Raw genomic sequence first — 15291 nt, forward strand, 5'->3', positions numbered from 1 at the left:
CGATTCAATCCAAACACATGCCAAATGCAGTCTAAAGTTTTCCTCGAGTAAACAGAAACTAAATCAGCTCTCATGTGGACCAGTCAAGATTCAAAGTGGACTATCAATCGAGCTGGTTCTATATCGAGGTCTGTCCAGATGCATCAGGACCATTTCTGCTGTGCCAAGGTGAGACAAATCCAGGAGTCTAAGCACTGGATGGTGCTCGTGACAAATAGTGGGCGCCCTGCCCTATTGGCTTTTAGGGTTAGTTTACTATAATTCCTGGTTAATATTTCAAGTCATTTCTGCCTGTCAAGTACTGTACCCACGCCAATTCTATCCTCAACAAACCGATCCAGGATCGCATGTTCCCCACGCAATATGACGGCAACGCCTTACAGTCAATAGAATGTTCAATCCAATACCAATGAGAAGCCACTCCATATCAACTTAACTGCCTCCCATAACCCATAAGTGTAATCAGGAGAGAATGATTAAACGCCATAGTCATGCGTGCTCATTGTTTATATGTGATGCACTGGTAATAAGATATAAACCTGACCACAGTGCAGCAGCTGGATCTAGATATTTTGAAGGAATAAGATCAGAATATCATGTAATGAAACTCATTAAATTTGGTTTTTTTCTCCTTTCGTGAGTTGAATTGGGCAGTTGACTAGGTAATTGAAGTGTCCACGTTGTTCAACCGGCATGACCTCAATAGAAACGGATTCTGCAGTCCCTTCAAATTCAAACTATAAGTGCCAAATTTTGAAAGAACACACTGCACCTTCCATGCAGAGACAGACAAAAATCTTTGTCTGGTGCACCCCAGGACAGAACTATTACCATTCAGAATAAAGAATGAATACAAATCTGAATTCAGAAATATTCTCAGAAACCTGAGCATCCTTGAGTGTCCTCAGGCTGTCTTTCAAATAAATATGATTATCTTATACATAAACAGAGCGTTTTTCTCACCAACTTGGATGAAATATACAATATCTTGTGGACAGTTGTTGTCAGCAGATTAACAGTAGATGACAACTTTGTGTAACTTTCTCACTATGCTCAACAAGACAATGATTTCAATCCCATTATGAACCAGATAGATTTTATCTTTCATTACCCAATGGCCTAGGACACATTTTTTTATATTGAATCAACTTTTTCTCCACTTCAGTGTGGAGAGATCAGGTGTATGCGAAGCTTCTCAATAATGATGCAGTCTTCCCATTCTTTTTTTCTAAAAATTCCTCCACTCCATCAACGGTATCAGATGCGACAACGAAAACCGGAAAAATACACCAAATCTGGTTGTCAGTTTCTAGGTTTGTACAAAGTTTATGTAGATTCCATTCAGCATTTATTCATTTATTGATGTCAACCCTTTATTTCTGCAAAGTAATTCTTAGCAGAAAGATTGATATATTTTTATTCGAATTCCATAAAAGAAGGAATTACAGAAGTTCCTAGTTTATTGTCATAGAGTTCCAGTAGAGAATTGAAGCTGGTTCTTTTTCACGACACCTTTCAATTACAGCACCGAGACACCCAAAGCACACATAAAGCTTCTTTACTTGGTTATCAGGATTATTTTCCAAATGAAACCCCATAAGAGTGTAAGACGATAATGACTCGGTGAAGAAAAACAAACATCAGGTATTGGTTAACTTTTTCGTCAACGTCATATGCAACAGGGATGTATTTTTTCCTGGCATGGATTTGTGGATGTAATCCAATATTCTGTGCATGGTTCAGAAAAGTATGCTCAAAATTCATGCAAAATCTGCAAAAAGTGATAAAGTGGGGGTCAGCGGGGTGTTTAGGTAAGCCTTTTATTAAAAAAATTTAAAACTTTCCTCTGTCAAGTAATATTGTCTCAGACCTGTACTTTTATTCCAGCATAAAAGTTATTTGATGACTTGACACTGTAAGGTAGAAAGCTCCTATGCTAAGACTACGATACTTAAGTATTTTTCTTGCTTTTTCCAACTTTTCAATCGTAAAGTACCAAACAAACCTCATCAACTTTGAAGTAATGATAAATTGTAGCAACCCCCAAGGTCCATCCGAGGAATTGGTTTATCGGGATATTCACCTTTGGGCTATCTTTCATTGAGTAATGATTTCCGATCCATATCGTTATTTCCACAGGTCATTGATCTCAGATAAATCGTCTACATCCTTCGTCTCTCAGGAGCTTTCTTGTTTTCGACCCCACAGCTGTTAATGAAACGTGGGACTCAGATCTCGGAGTCGGATCTTCCCTACAATCCACTTCCATTCAAGAAGTGTATAATGATTTTCTAATCAGTGACCTATTACTTTCTTAGGTCAATGATGTTAGTTCAATCACCAAAACCCTTTATTAGCGATTCTTGGTCAAGGGTGGTCGCGTTACCGGGGTGGTTACGTTACCTGGGTGGTCGCTGACCGGGGTTACAGTTCTCAAAATCTTTTTTCTCTCCCGACACTTTCTGGTTTCTCATCACATGATCAGCCTGAGTTATCACCCAGCAGAAGGCATTTGTTGTGTCAGCTGACAGGCGACTGACCATAGGCTTTGGGACATATCCATGACCTTTCGTTTGCAACCATTCCCAAGCGAAGTGACCTCAACAAGTTACTCCAGCTTTGCAAGATGGCGGAAGTGCGTTCAGCCAAGGTCAAATCAAAGAAAGATTAATGCATTCCGATATCATTGACATGAACCAGTGTCAATCTGACCAACATAATTGCCAACATCCATGGCAGCGGGAACATGATTCTTCAAGCTCCTTAACTTATCGAGTTTCATAGAGTAATTTCCGGCCAATAAGGTTTTCTTTCCTGGGTCATGAAAGCAATCGCGATTTGTGAGAAATCCAAAAATCTGGTATCATGTTTAAATGTTCAATTAGGAAGTGGTAGATGGAGGATTTTATAGTCACAAACATGTCCCAAAGTAGAAAGGATGTAGAGAAAGGTTACTTAGAAATAGGTAGGATGCTGCAGGGAGCACACAAGTGACCGACTCAACAGCTGTCTCACATTCTTAACTTACTGTCTTCAACTCTTGACTTTATTTGTCCTTGTCATTTCGAAATGAAACAAGGCCCCGCATTTCCGAAATCAGTTAATGTTACAGTTGTAATGATGAGAAATAGCTCAACATGCTCACAAAGCAACATGTTTCGGAAATGAGTTACTGTTACTAGCGTCGATTATTTATTTAGTAGAATATGTTTTAGGACATTTTATTGAATTGGCGGTGAAAGCCTGATAGACCCATTGTAATATGATCCTAAGTCGTTTCTGGCAACTTGGAGCCAACACGCAAGTTGCATGTTACTCTTTATCACAAATCATAGTAATATTTTTCAACATTGCCGAAAGCTACTTTCAGATAGAGTTACATGGTGGTTAGAAGCTAGTATTCATTTTGGGTGGGAGGGGAAAATCAGAGAGATTACTGTATGTGGGGGTCCTTACTTTGTGTTCAACATCTTCTGTTTCACTGTGTTGTTAACTGGCTCTAGTGAGATGAAGGCCAAATATATCATATGCCAGAAATGTCTGGACAACTGAACTGAGACCTGGCAATTAGGCATGAAATATGACAATGGTTTGTGAGAAAGTATTGTTCATCTTACATTACTCTGATATAGAATCGGATAAGAGTCTTTGCTAAGGAGTCTTTTGCCAATGAAATAAGATCTCAATAGCTTTGGGCATGCGAGGATAGTAAGAAAAATATGGTCATCTTTCATTGAGATGTAAATCAAGAACTTGTAGTCTGTCTTTGAAGAGGATACCAGAGTCATTCAGGCATCATGGCTGCAGGACTGATAACTTAACATATCGGTTAAGTATGTCTCGGTCGAAGAAAAGAAGAAAAAGAGTTATAGCCAATGAAATAAGACCAAAACACGTGGCACGTGAGGAAAATATGACCATGTTTTGTGAGAAAAGTACATTTTGGCCATAAGAGCTGGGTTGTAGCTATATACATGTAAAGAACATGTGGAAATAAGACCTACATAAACTGATATTGGCAAGGTAGGATGATGAGACATGGGTTTGTGAGAAAACTAGTTATGATCACTTAGGCATTCAGATGATGGCCAGTTCGTCTTTGAACAGGATATTGGATTCAATCAGACATTATGGCGGCAAGACAGATAAGGAAATTTTGTATCACGAGATGCGAAAGTACAAGCTGCTTTAGTGTGACTGTGCATAAGCAGGAACGTTTAGTTTTTGAGTTAACTTTAGTGAGAAAAAAAGGTTCTCTCAACACGTACAGCAACTATCTCTCTGGCAACACCTTCCTGGCAGGAAAGGAAAAACTGCCGTATTTAGTGCAGTCACGTTCTTGGTGTTAGATTCAGCGAGTTCATCATCATTATATTGCATCGCTTTTTAGGCAATGCAGCATGATTTACTCTGAACCATGGGCATGCCGTAAAGGAGATGCAGCAATAACAACAAGCAATCATTTTGCTGGTGTCTTCCGCAAGGGCGCTAGGCCATCAGGAGCACATCAAGGATTCAGAGAATGAGGGCGCACACTCAAAATCTTTGTCAAATTCAAAGATCACTTCAAAATCCATGGTCGATTTGAACTATTTTGCTGAAAAAAACAGATTGGCTGATGATCAAACAGATGGATTGGCTGATGATCCAACAGATTTTTTCAAGTTACTGAAGAAGATAATTGGATACTATAGCCTACATATATCATGGTCGAAAATAATTGCCTTTTGACAAACTATAAGCCCAATCATCGATAAATCATAAAACGTGAACCTTCCCTAATTGGTCTGCTAATCTGCTGAAGTAATTAATAGGTTAATGGTTCCCTTTTCTGTCTATGGCTCAAAAACATGATCCTATGACCTTCCCAATAGTTAATGCTTTTTTTGTTCGATTGATCCACAAAATCTGCAGGTCAAGTATTGATGGATGGACCCAAGTTCCATTAGAACTGTAGGTCGTGACCAGAGAATGTTGAAGAAATACCACACCATCTTATCTAGCACTGACAATAGAAGGCTTTTACAAGCTCCTATCAAATGACTATCATTCCACCAGGCTGGCTGTGGCTTGATTTCTGTCACAAACTCCTTGCCTCAAATGGTTTCACTAATAGAGTAATGCTCAGCTGATAGGGAAACATCCTTTGAAGATAATCTTTGTGGTCAATCATACTTTCAAGATACTTTCAGTAACCAAGTTATTATATTGGTGATCGAGTTACTCTTAGTGATCAAATTGTGGGAGCCAAGTAGGATAACGATGTGATCCCTCTCAACAATTGCCTTGGGGCAGGAGAGTGGTCAGCTGCCGAGGGAAATCGACCTTAGTATATAGTATTACTTCTTCGATGGGAAAGTGGAATATGATATTTGAAGATTGATTTGTCTGATATTATCATTGATTCTTGCATCTTTTGTTTGACTAGTTATAGAACTATCAACAAGTGCAAGCTTACGACTGACCACGAGGATTGCCCAGCTACACTGACCAGCCGAACGTCAATCTCTCGCCAAACCTGTTATCAGGATACAACACATAATTACCGAAGAACACCTTTGTCATCTTCAGCAGAAGGACTTTTGAATGATCTCCTCACAAAAGATATTACGGAAAAAGAGAAACTTATCTGTGCCTACGCAAAATGCCGCCAATACACTCTTAAAGGCAAATGACTATTGTTCATTTTAACGAAATTTGAAATTGAATTTGAGACTTTTCAGTTATGTAAATATATATTGAGTATGAATTGAAACTATTGACAGTGAATCCCGGTATAATTATTCAATTTTCATTACCTTGGCGTGCCTGGTTACCTCATGGGGCAATGTTTATTTCTATTTACTTGTGGAACAAACAAAAACAATGTACACGGACAGCATAAGCCTTTAAAGGACCTGCTAATCTCCTAATGACGAGATAGAAAATACACGGCTTGGCCAGTCTTTGATGAGTTTTTTACAGACTGCCCAAGCCTGATTACTGAATCACTTTTCTTACAAACATATAACACGTTTGTTAGAGATGTCCACATTAGAATCTAGGGGCTGGTGAAGCAAACACACAGAGATGAAATAGCATCCACCTGGCAAACATCAGTTATTTGCAAAAACTTTAAAAATAGAACTCCTGTGACAATTTGGTATACTGTATCACCAAGAACTTATCCATCTACGCAATAAAGAAATGGTTGTGGCCAACAGGATGTTATTACTTCCTTACTAAACTCCTCCAATATGCTGATGTGAAGGTGGACTTCCGGTTGATGGCTGCCTCAAGGAGAAACACTCCAGGTGACAATGCAGATTCTTGTAAGCCATAGACTGGCACAATAAAAGGGCCACTTCACTCTCCATCAACTATTCTCATGGCAACTTTGAACTACCATGGAGCCAGTGTAGCTTTGTAATCTGTTCTTAAAGGCGGACTGTAGGCAGGAGCTAGTGGGTCAAATTGTTGTCTCAAAGAAATGCTGATCACTTAAAGGAGTGGATGGATCAGGTTTGCCTTGGTGATAAAAATATTCTTCAAACAAGCATAAAAAGTATTGATGTATGGTGAGACAGTAAATACACCTGTTGGTGACCTCGTGAAACATAATTTGACCCACTTTGAATGTGCCTAAAGTCTCCCTTTAAGAGACTAACATGGCGATGCTGACCAGTCTGACAGCTTCCAATCAAGACTGGTTGTCATCAGTAATTGATTAAGTGACACACACCATCAAAATGGCCGCTGTCGGTTTCGGTTAAGATCATGATGGAGAACTAACAAGTTGTGATCATGCAATTAACAATATTGTGATGAATGATTGAGCTTGGTTCTAATGTAAGATAGTCTGCATGTTCAATGACAGGAGTGAAGAGCTAACATTTGGAACACATCATACCTCCCTTTCAAGGTTTAATAGGAGGAAATCATGACATATGCCCTTTTAACATGATGATAAGGAGCTAAGAAGACCCTTTATGTCAGGCACTTTAATGTCCTGACATTTTTTTCAAAAATATATAAAAGAATGTGTCTTAGAACTGCTTTTTTATTTTGATCATTTGCATTTTTTTGCTGACAGGAAGTCAGTGAATATTTCAAACTGTTTGATGTTTGGTGTTCAGGTTATGTCATATTTTGCCTGTGAGAAACAGGCCTGGTGGTCCTTTTTCCTTGTCTAAAAGCTGCCATACACACAACCAAACAAATAACGGCTGCCGAACTGTCAACCATGATCTTTAACAACTGTAAAGTTCAGTTAGAGTCAAAATCTCATGTTTTTATCCTTCGTAGCTTCCTTTTTGATTTGCATTGAAAGCTGGCTCCAAAGTGTTGAAGATGGCCAACAAATCAGCAAAAATAGTGCCAACTACTACCATCAAATGAGAAATATCCCTGTTGAAACCAAAATGTTTTTTTGGGCTTTTGGCAAAGAAAGGAACATACTGACAGAAAGGCGAGATGTTAATGGTTCCTACCAGGACAAACAGGCGACTGTCGTGTCCTTTGCTTTTATTTCTTGACAAAGAAGTCTCCACATTAGTGTCTCTGTTTATCCAAACAACCGAGGGTATTTTTCTGATCGTGTAACAAGAATATCGCAGGCGACGGCATTCTAGATCTAGAGTAATGAGCTCCAACATAGGAAACATATCCTTCATTTTTTTCTCGCGCTTTATACTGCTGTGTATTCAAAACATTAACATCAAAGGTTTGTTGTATGGCTTTCAGACCTTCGGTGACCAGTCCAAATGAGTGCCCAGACCAAAGGAAAAGGTTTTTTCTCCATCCATTAGTAAACAACCCAGCTCGTGCACTAGCATCTCTGTACTGTTAAACCAGTTTTGGTTTCTATCCCAGCAGCCCACGGCTCAGGTTTGTGGTGTCAAGATTAAAACCTACAGTGATGTGAGTGAAGTTGGTGTGTTTTCCTCACAACAGTCAACCAATGCGCTTCACAAGGCCTGTTTTTGAAGGAACAGGAAGAAGAAGGTACACTTTCAAAGCCCACGAAAATGCACTTCACGTAAAAGTTGCAGGATGAGGACCCTTTAATTGAAGGGGGCTTTCACATAATCACATCTGAAGACGAATTTATCTGAAACTAGTATTGGGTGACCAAGCTCACACCACAAAATAGTGGATCTGGGAAAAGCCAATATGCCTAGGAGGCGAACAAACGCATTGACACATTGAGGTCTTCACAGAGACACCCACTTACTGGCAACCTTTAGAGAGCTTTCTGATTCTAGCTTAGAGTCTTTTGTAGTCACAAAGAGATTTATCCTTTGATTCTCCGTTGCCGAGGCTTTTTGTCAATCCGGGGCCACGGAGGATACGGCGAACATTTACCTGATCATTATTTGTAGTGGTTAAGTGCGATTCCCCTACAATGTCAGGTATTACTGTAAACATGGAAATATCTGCTGTCGTTTCATTTCCCTGATTAATGAAATTACAACTTTTACATGCTTTTAATTGGGCGTTTTGACAACTATGATACAGTAACTTCAATGAGATCTTTTTTGCTGCCATATGTTTTCGAAATAATCCACAAACGTAAAAAAAATGGAAAAGCAAAAAGCAAATGAATATATCTGTGTTTCTTCGATTTACACTATTCTCACAAATAGTGTTTTACATCAGGTCATTCTGAAGATATTGATTTCCTCAGACCCTTGGGAAAACCCCACGTGCGAGAGGCTCTCATCACAACCATGAAAACAGAGAATTCACACCAAGTGGTATGAGCCATTACCTTGAGACAAGGTTGCCGTGAAATATTTATTAACAGCTATCTTGGGCCAGGTCTCAATCGCCTGGAAGACAGACCGGTTTCTGTTAAGAGTCATTGGCATTGCTGACCAAATTCATCACGGGGAAACAAGGAAGCGTCGTTTCTCTGCGCGTTCCCTGGTCACTGCCGCAGCGATAGCTTACACACAGGAAAAGTTCTCAGGCAAAAACCTGCAAATCGGCATGAACCTCTCCCACTCTGGAACCACAGTTCCTTTCCTGTCTCTGACAGTGATAGTCACTCATCTGGCCATCATTTTCTCCCACCTTCCAATCCTTTTGCAGAAAAAGCTTCGAAGGCAAAGTCTGAAAAAAAGCCTCCACAACATAGCTGATCTTAGAGTAACCAGTCTAATTACTCTAAGCGCACTCGAAGAGCTGATAGAGCGTTTCTATAGCAGAGAGAATGGCTTTTAATGAGATTTTAGGTGACCCATTTGGCTCGGTTTCCATCTGTGGGAAGGAAGCAGATGCTTCTTATAAATTCGATCAACGGTGTGGATTCTGAGGCTGTAGAGTCAGTCCCTGACAACTTGAGGCAAGAGAGGCAAGCAAGAGACGGATGATGGATGGCCATCCCTGGGGCTTATGTATGGTTGGAAAGGATGAGGAAGAGAGAATTCAAGAGCTGGCCCTTACACGGATTTAGAGATACCGATCCCCAGCTCTTAGCAGTGCCTTTTAAGCCTCACCAACGAGGGTTTTGTGGCAGTAGAGTAGAATAAGTCCTTAGGTGGGTGGCTATAGGCTAGAGATGATAACCAGCAAGGCAAATGACCACCTTCGGGGCATCGGAGCACTCAGTGTTACATCAAGCAGTGTGGGTTCTTGTTTTTATTTTGTCAGGGAATTCTTAGCCAATCATGGCTTACATATTTTCAGCATCAGGGATTCCAGTAGGAAGAATGATTATTCCAAGCCTCCTAACTATATAGATGCAATGGCTAGCACAAATGTTTAACAGATGTGCTATCCACATACTTTAAATCTATCCAGCCATTGGTTCAGTTCCAACCACATCAAAATTAGACCAAACCTCTTGGTGGATAGAAAACATCCATGAACAAAACATAGGAACAGCGCTCACTGACTTGGGATCATTTCCCAAGAAAGCCAGCATCACTATTTCAGGACAGCCCAGGGTAATGTAGATTGCTTTAAACGAATCGACGTTCACATTACCAGTGCTTCTTGCACAACTTGGTCAATTGCTCACAGGATAACATCGGCAACTTTGCCACTTCAACCACTTCCCGCGGAACCTAGCATCAATATTTCAGGAACGGGATATGTTTAATTTCTCTAGTAGATACATCTTAGATACAACTTACAATATGGGTGGTCGGTCGAAGGAATAACATCAGCAACTTCTCCGCTACAATAATTTCACGAAAGCCAGCATCAATATTTCAGGAACAGAGTATGTTTAATTTTGCCGGTAGATGGCTGATGAGTACCAAACAATCATCATCCTGGATACGACTCACAACGTGGTCTGTCGGTCGAAGGAATTACATCGGCAACTTGGCTGCTGCGGATATTATGGCAATGTAGGAATACGATTAGCTGAATTATTATGGTAAGCTCTTGTGCAAGATAATTCTGGCTGACTTACTGACTGACTGAGATAGTGGATGTAATCAGATTGATCATTGTGAGTAGCGCATAGGGACTGATTCAGAAAGTTAGACAAGCTGTCTTTTCAGATTTCGTAAATCCGAATATTTTTAAGTTTCAAGATCTAGTAAAATCCTCCACCGGGAGAATATCAACAATGCTCAGATGCAAATATGATGCTGCAAAAAGTTATTTTTGACATCACCCTTTGATCAAGGATTCAGTCTAGGATTTTTGTGCTTCTGCCCTGTCTTCTCACATTATAAGCACAAGGATTTTTAAATCGATGACATTTTGTCAGTTCCTTGGTATCGGATAACATCTTGTAAAGTAAGTTCAGGGGATTTTTATTCAAGTTTCATATATAAGTTGGGTGACCTAACTGCCTTTTCACAAGGAATATCATCCAGAATTTATTGGGACTCATTTTTCTTCCACGAAAATGGCATTTTCGTACCCTTTTTCAGAGGATTATATATTTTTTGTTGGTACTGCGATACGTGCAAATTCATTTTACCTGGGGGTATTGTCTATTATGTGATGTACAGAAAGCAAACATATTACCCTCATGACAGATAGACACACTGCAGAAGAAATCGGCTGATTGAGCCATTAGCATTCTAAATATATAAACTAATGGGTACGCTTTGGTGCAACAGATGACCCTGGACAGCTTCAAAGAATGATGGTCTCTCCACAGAATACCAGACGGAAACATAGCTTCCACTGCGCTTACTCATGAGCAAAATTAGTTTATAATGGGCCAAATTTCCCCTCCTAGTAGATCGACTGCCAATTTTCAAACATTAGCTTAATTTTACAACTTACCAAATCCTAATGAGCTAAAAATCGAGAAATAAAATCTTCATAGCTCCAGTTGGTTCTACATTGTAATACTATGGAGCCTCCCTTAGCAAACACCTCTCTAATGAGGAGACCCTCTCTATTAAGGACACCAATTTTGTAGCAAATTTGTTGTTTCTGTTCAATTAGCATTCTCTAATCAGACACCTCTCAATTCAGGACAGTACTTGTCAGTCCAAAGGGGCCCTTAATGGAAAGGTTCTCCTGTATATTTTTTTTCATTCTGGCACCGCTATATGTCATCACATATGATTTATCAGCTCTTTGTGTCTCAGATACAGGAAGTAAAAATCTTACCCTGATAGTAGAAACTGGTGGATTCAAGCCCCTAGCAATCCACAAATAGACTAATGGGTCAGGCTTTTGAGCAATATGTTACCCTGGATGACTTCAAGCAACAAACATACAATTAGTTGATTGGGAAGCTACATTTACTACGAGGAAGTAAAAACATGAAAGATACATAACCATTTCCACACGCCTTCTGAGCAAGACCCACAGGATTCAATAACTCCTTACTACAGGCAAGGCTAAAGGGTCCCATTGGTTATTTCCAGGTGAATAATATGGCGAGGGAAATGGGTCATGCATGATTCAGTGAACAAAATACGAAAACTTATGTACTCTGAGATCGCAGAGGCCCCTATTAGCAACTCTGTCCAACTCATCTGGCCTACCTGGCTCCTTCCTACAGTCTACTTGGTCTACTTCAATGAACCAGCCTCATTTAATGTACAATCACTAGCAACGCCAATAACCCCCCAACCACATCCACACAGCATATACCATTGATACTGAGGCAATGTATTTCAATTCATGATCCCAGAGTACATTGTCAAAGCTAAGCCTTCTTGATATTGTTGACAGAAGGTAATCTATATCAATTCCTAAACCAAGGATATTCCTACCACATAGCCAGACAAACATTTAGCTTTCTTGGTCTAAAAACCTGCGAAATGGACTTTTTAATCAAATATCCATCACCTCACCTGTAACCAGGAAACAACCACCTCTTTCTTATCAATAAGGTTGATGAAGTGACCTGTCCTCAAATAAGATAAATTGCCAAGCGTACTTCCATTCCGAAATAGCGATGAACCGAAGTAATGTAGCTCTTCAATCAATTTTGTGGCACGTACTTGTTTTCAATCAGATGCCTCCATCCGAAACTCAGGGGACCAACTTCCAATCAAGATAATTAAAGTCTGAAATTGTCACGCAACAGGTTCGAGATTTATTTGAATTGAAAGGCTTGCGCAGCCCCTGGTTTTTAAGTGCTGTTAATTATTTTCCTGCGTGTACGGTTATATTACAAGTCTGCATCACAATGGGGGGCTGTTTAGTTCTTGTATAAGGGGAAAATAAGGAATGATATTTTTTTATTTCCGACATTATTACTATCGACAATTGACAACTGTCAACGACAGAATTTTCAAGCAGGCTTTTGGTTATCATTTTAATGAATAGTGCTATATTTTGCCATGGGGACCAACTTTTAATCACCGTCATTAAGACTGAAACTATCACGCACACCAATCACAGATTAGTTTGAAAAGTTTTTCAGATGGCCGGGTTCGTTAGCAATTTCAATGATAAGCTGTGGAGTATGCCTGCGATTCTGACTAGCAATTTAAATGGAAATTCAATGACTTTATCAGCAATTTCAGCAACTTATGATGACAAGCAGTTTCAATAATAATTCACTAAGTTTAGCTGCTTATTCTGATCAGCATGCATGCAGCTGCAAGAGATACATATTGGTATATAATATTCTAAAACACCCGGCTTGGTTACAATGTCTAATTTAGCCATATTTTGACCGCATAGGTTTTGGTGATACAACCATAACCTGTTGGCTTGGTGTCAAAAGTGTCAAAAGCAGATTCTTGGTGTACTATATGCCTAAAATATCAAGTTTTCGAATAGGAATTGATCCTCAACACCAAACACCGCTCCGATAGAGCTTTCTATTCACCCTATTGGCTTGCATTTTAGCTCCAATCTCTTGGTGTTTGGTGAGATAATCAATACCTCCAGTTCAGTATCAATTCCATAAGCATTGGAAAGTATCTTCACGACTGTAAATCATTACAAAACCACAAATCCTGGTCAATAGCGTGGTTAAATTCTGATCAATGAGTCATGGCACCAGTCATGAATTAAAAACACTGGAATAACACATCCAGTGTTTCTTACGCTATCTCCAAAAATACGCTTTGACGATATCCGGATAACTTTCTATTACGACACCAGACTTATTCTTGGCACGATCGGTGTTGGAAAAAGTCTTGGCTACCGGTGCATGTAATACATGATCCATCTGCGATTCAATGGTGTGACCACGCAGGCAGAATTTTTGATAAGAATGGCACGGATTTCCTGCATTATGTGGAGAGATAATATTTCAGCGTTATTTTGTTTGACTTGCAATTGTGCAGGAAGATATCTAATCATGAGGAAAGAGTTCATGCTGAATCATCTGTGACAATCAATGGCAAGAAAATCCTGCAAAAAAAGTTATCATAAACATGATAAATATTTTACGTTGGATACAAGAACAACAGGCATTCAGACGATCATAAAATATTCATTTGTTCGGTCGATTCAATTAGAAAAACAGCCTAATACATGATAATTAATTGTTATTAACTGTGTAGTCAAAACTGGCTCAAGCCTGCATGTTTTACATTCTATGTTTTGATAAAGAACAAATTCATAACAAAAACAATAACAAAACTCACACAGCACCAAGAACTATAATATTGCAATTGCCACTACAGCAAAAGTTATCGGAAATCTCTTTGCCAACGAGAGCACTCAACTGGAAATGTCCATCCAATAATTGTCCCAACTCATCAAATGGCGACAAAAACCATGATGGACACCATGTTGTTTCAATGATGTATTCATAGTGATGGAGTCCACTCTGGTGAGATGAGATCGAAAAACATTGTATCCGATAACGAAAACTGGCTGAATGTATCATAATAAAAGTTGCAGTGGGAAAAAGTTATCGGAACTTCTCAGTCAATGGGGGGACTCAGTCGGAAATATTGGCCATCACTGATATTAGGCCGGATCTGGAACCTATAAAAGGGAGAGAACATCATTGCCATCATGATTTCCACGGCATGATTCAAGGAGAAAATAAAATTTGCACAGGTAAAAGCACCAAAGTACAACTTACGTAATGAGATATGGAAATGCATGCAATAAATATTTATCACTTCTTCTTCCAATTTTCTCTCTTCCAATTTGAAAAGGGGGGTATAAGACACGCATTGATAGTTGCATTTTAGCGTTAATGCTGTTTCTTGTATCCACTTTGCCAAGAATAATAACGTCCCTTATCATATGCAACACATTCATGTCCACAGCAATTCAACAGGCAATAAAAATAATGAAATTCATGATCAAATAGAAATCTCCATAAAACAAGTTACATTTATGTTCCAATAAATCAGGCGGTTACAGAACTTTTCGATTAATCGGCAAAACGTCGTATTAAACGTGAATTATGATGGAAACTCTACCAGGGGAGTTCATATTCAGGAAAATGTGTCTAATGGCTGTACTGAAGTCCTAGCAGTGCCTCACATGCTCAAGATACAAATGCCAGGGGAGTTCAAAGAAAGATCAAAGTTATACTGTGGTTTGGTGCCAAGAGGGATTTTTGGCTAAGTCTTGTGACTGATCTTCACCAAGGGAGGAGGAATCCATCACAAGACAGTCACGTTTCTCAGTTGGATGGGTCTGACAAAGAATCTCCATTCCAAGTCTCATTCAAAGGGCTTGGAATCAAAGTAAAGTGCGTTCCCTAGGTCACAAGTGATGTGTCTGTGTTGAATGTTGCATCGACCCACAAGGCTTGGATCATTAGTCTGACACCTTAAAAGCCCTAAGTCATAAGACCATGCTGCCCCAGCAAATCAGGATGTCCAGTTCAAATTTAAGAAAAACGGATATGAAGAATTGCCAGGCAATATTGTGAGCGATATTTCATATAACTGTCAAATATTTTAT

General features: G+C 39.4%; 2 protein-coding genes across 4 annotated transcripts in view; one reads left to right on the forward strand and one right to left on the reverse strand.

The window, feature by feature from the left end:
• LOC135501607 (aspartate--tRNA ligase, mitochondrial-like) overlaps window positions 1-15291 on the reverse strand; it is a 56964-nt gene that overhangs the window by 27711 nt on the left and 13962 nt on the right. The gene's annotated exons all lie outside the window — the stretch shown is intronic.
• The window catches only part of LOC135501606 (insulin-like growth factor-binding protein complex acid labile subunit), a 35545-nt gene that overhangs the window by 15189 nt on the left and 5065 nt on the right, over window positions 1-15291 (forward strand). The window contains exon 1 of one of the 3 annotated variants that reach the window (XM_064793803.1): window positions 10285-10366. The exons of 1 other annotated variant lie outside the window; for it this stretch is intronic. The gene's annotated coding sequence lies outside the window, so the exon portion shown is untranslated. Of the gene's footprint in view, window positions 1-10284; window positions 10735-15291 lie in introns of those variants that run through there. One more of the 3 variants, XM_064793804.1, reaches the window with a different exon arrangement.

The sequence above is a fragment of the Lineus longissimus genome, chromosome 17, assembly GCF_910592395.1.
Source record: "Lineus longissimus chromosome 17, tnLinLong1.2, whole genome shotgun sequence".
Taxonomy (NCBI): Eukaryota; Metazoa; Nemertea; class Pilidiophora; order Heteronemertea; family Lineidae; genus Lineus; species Lineus longissimus.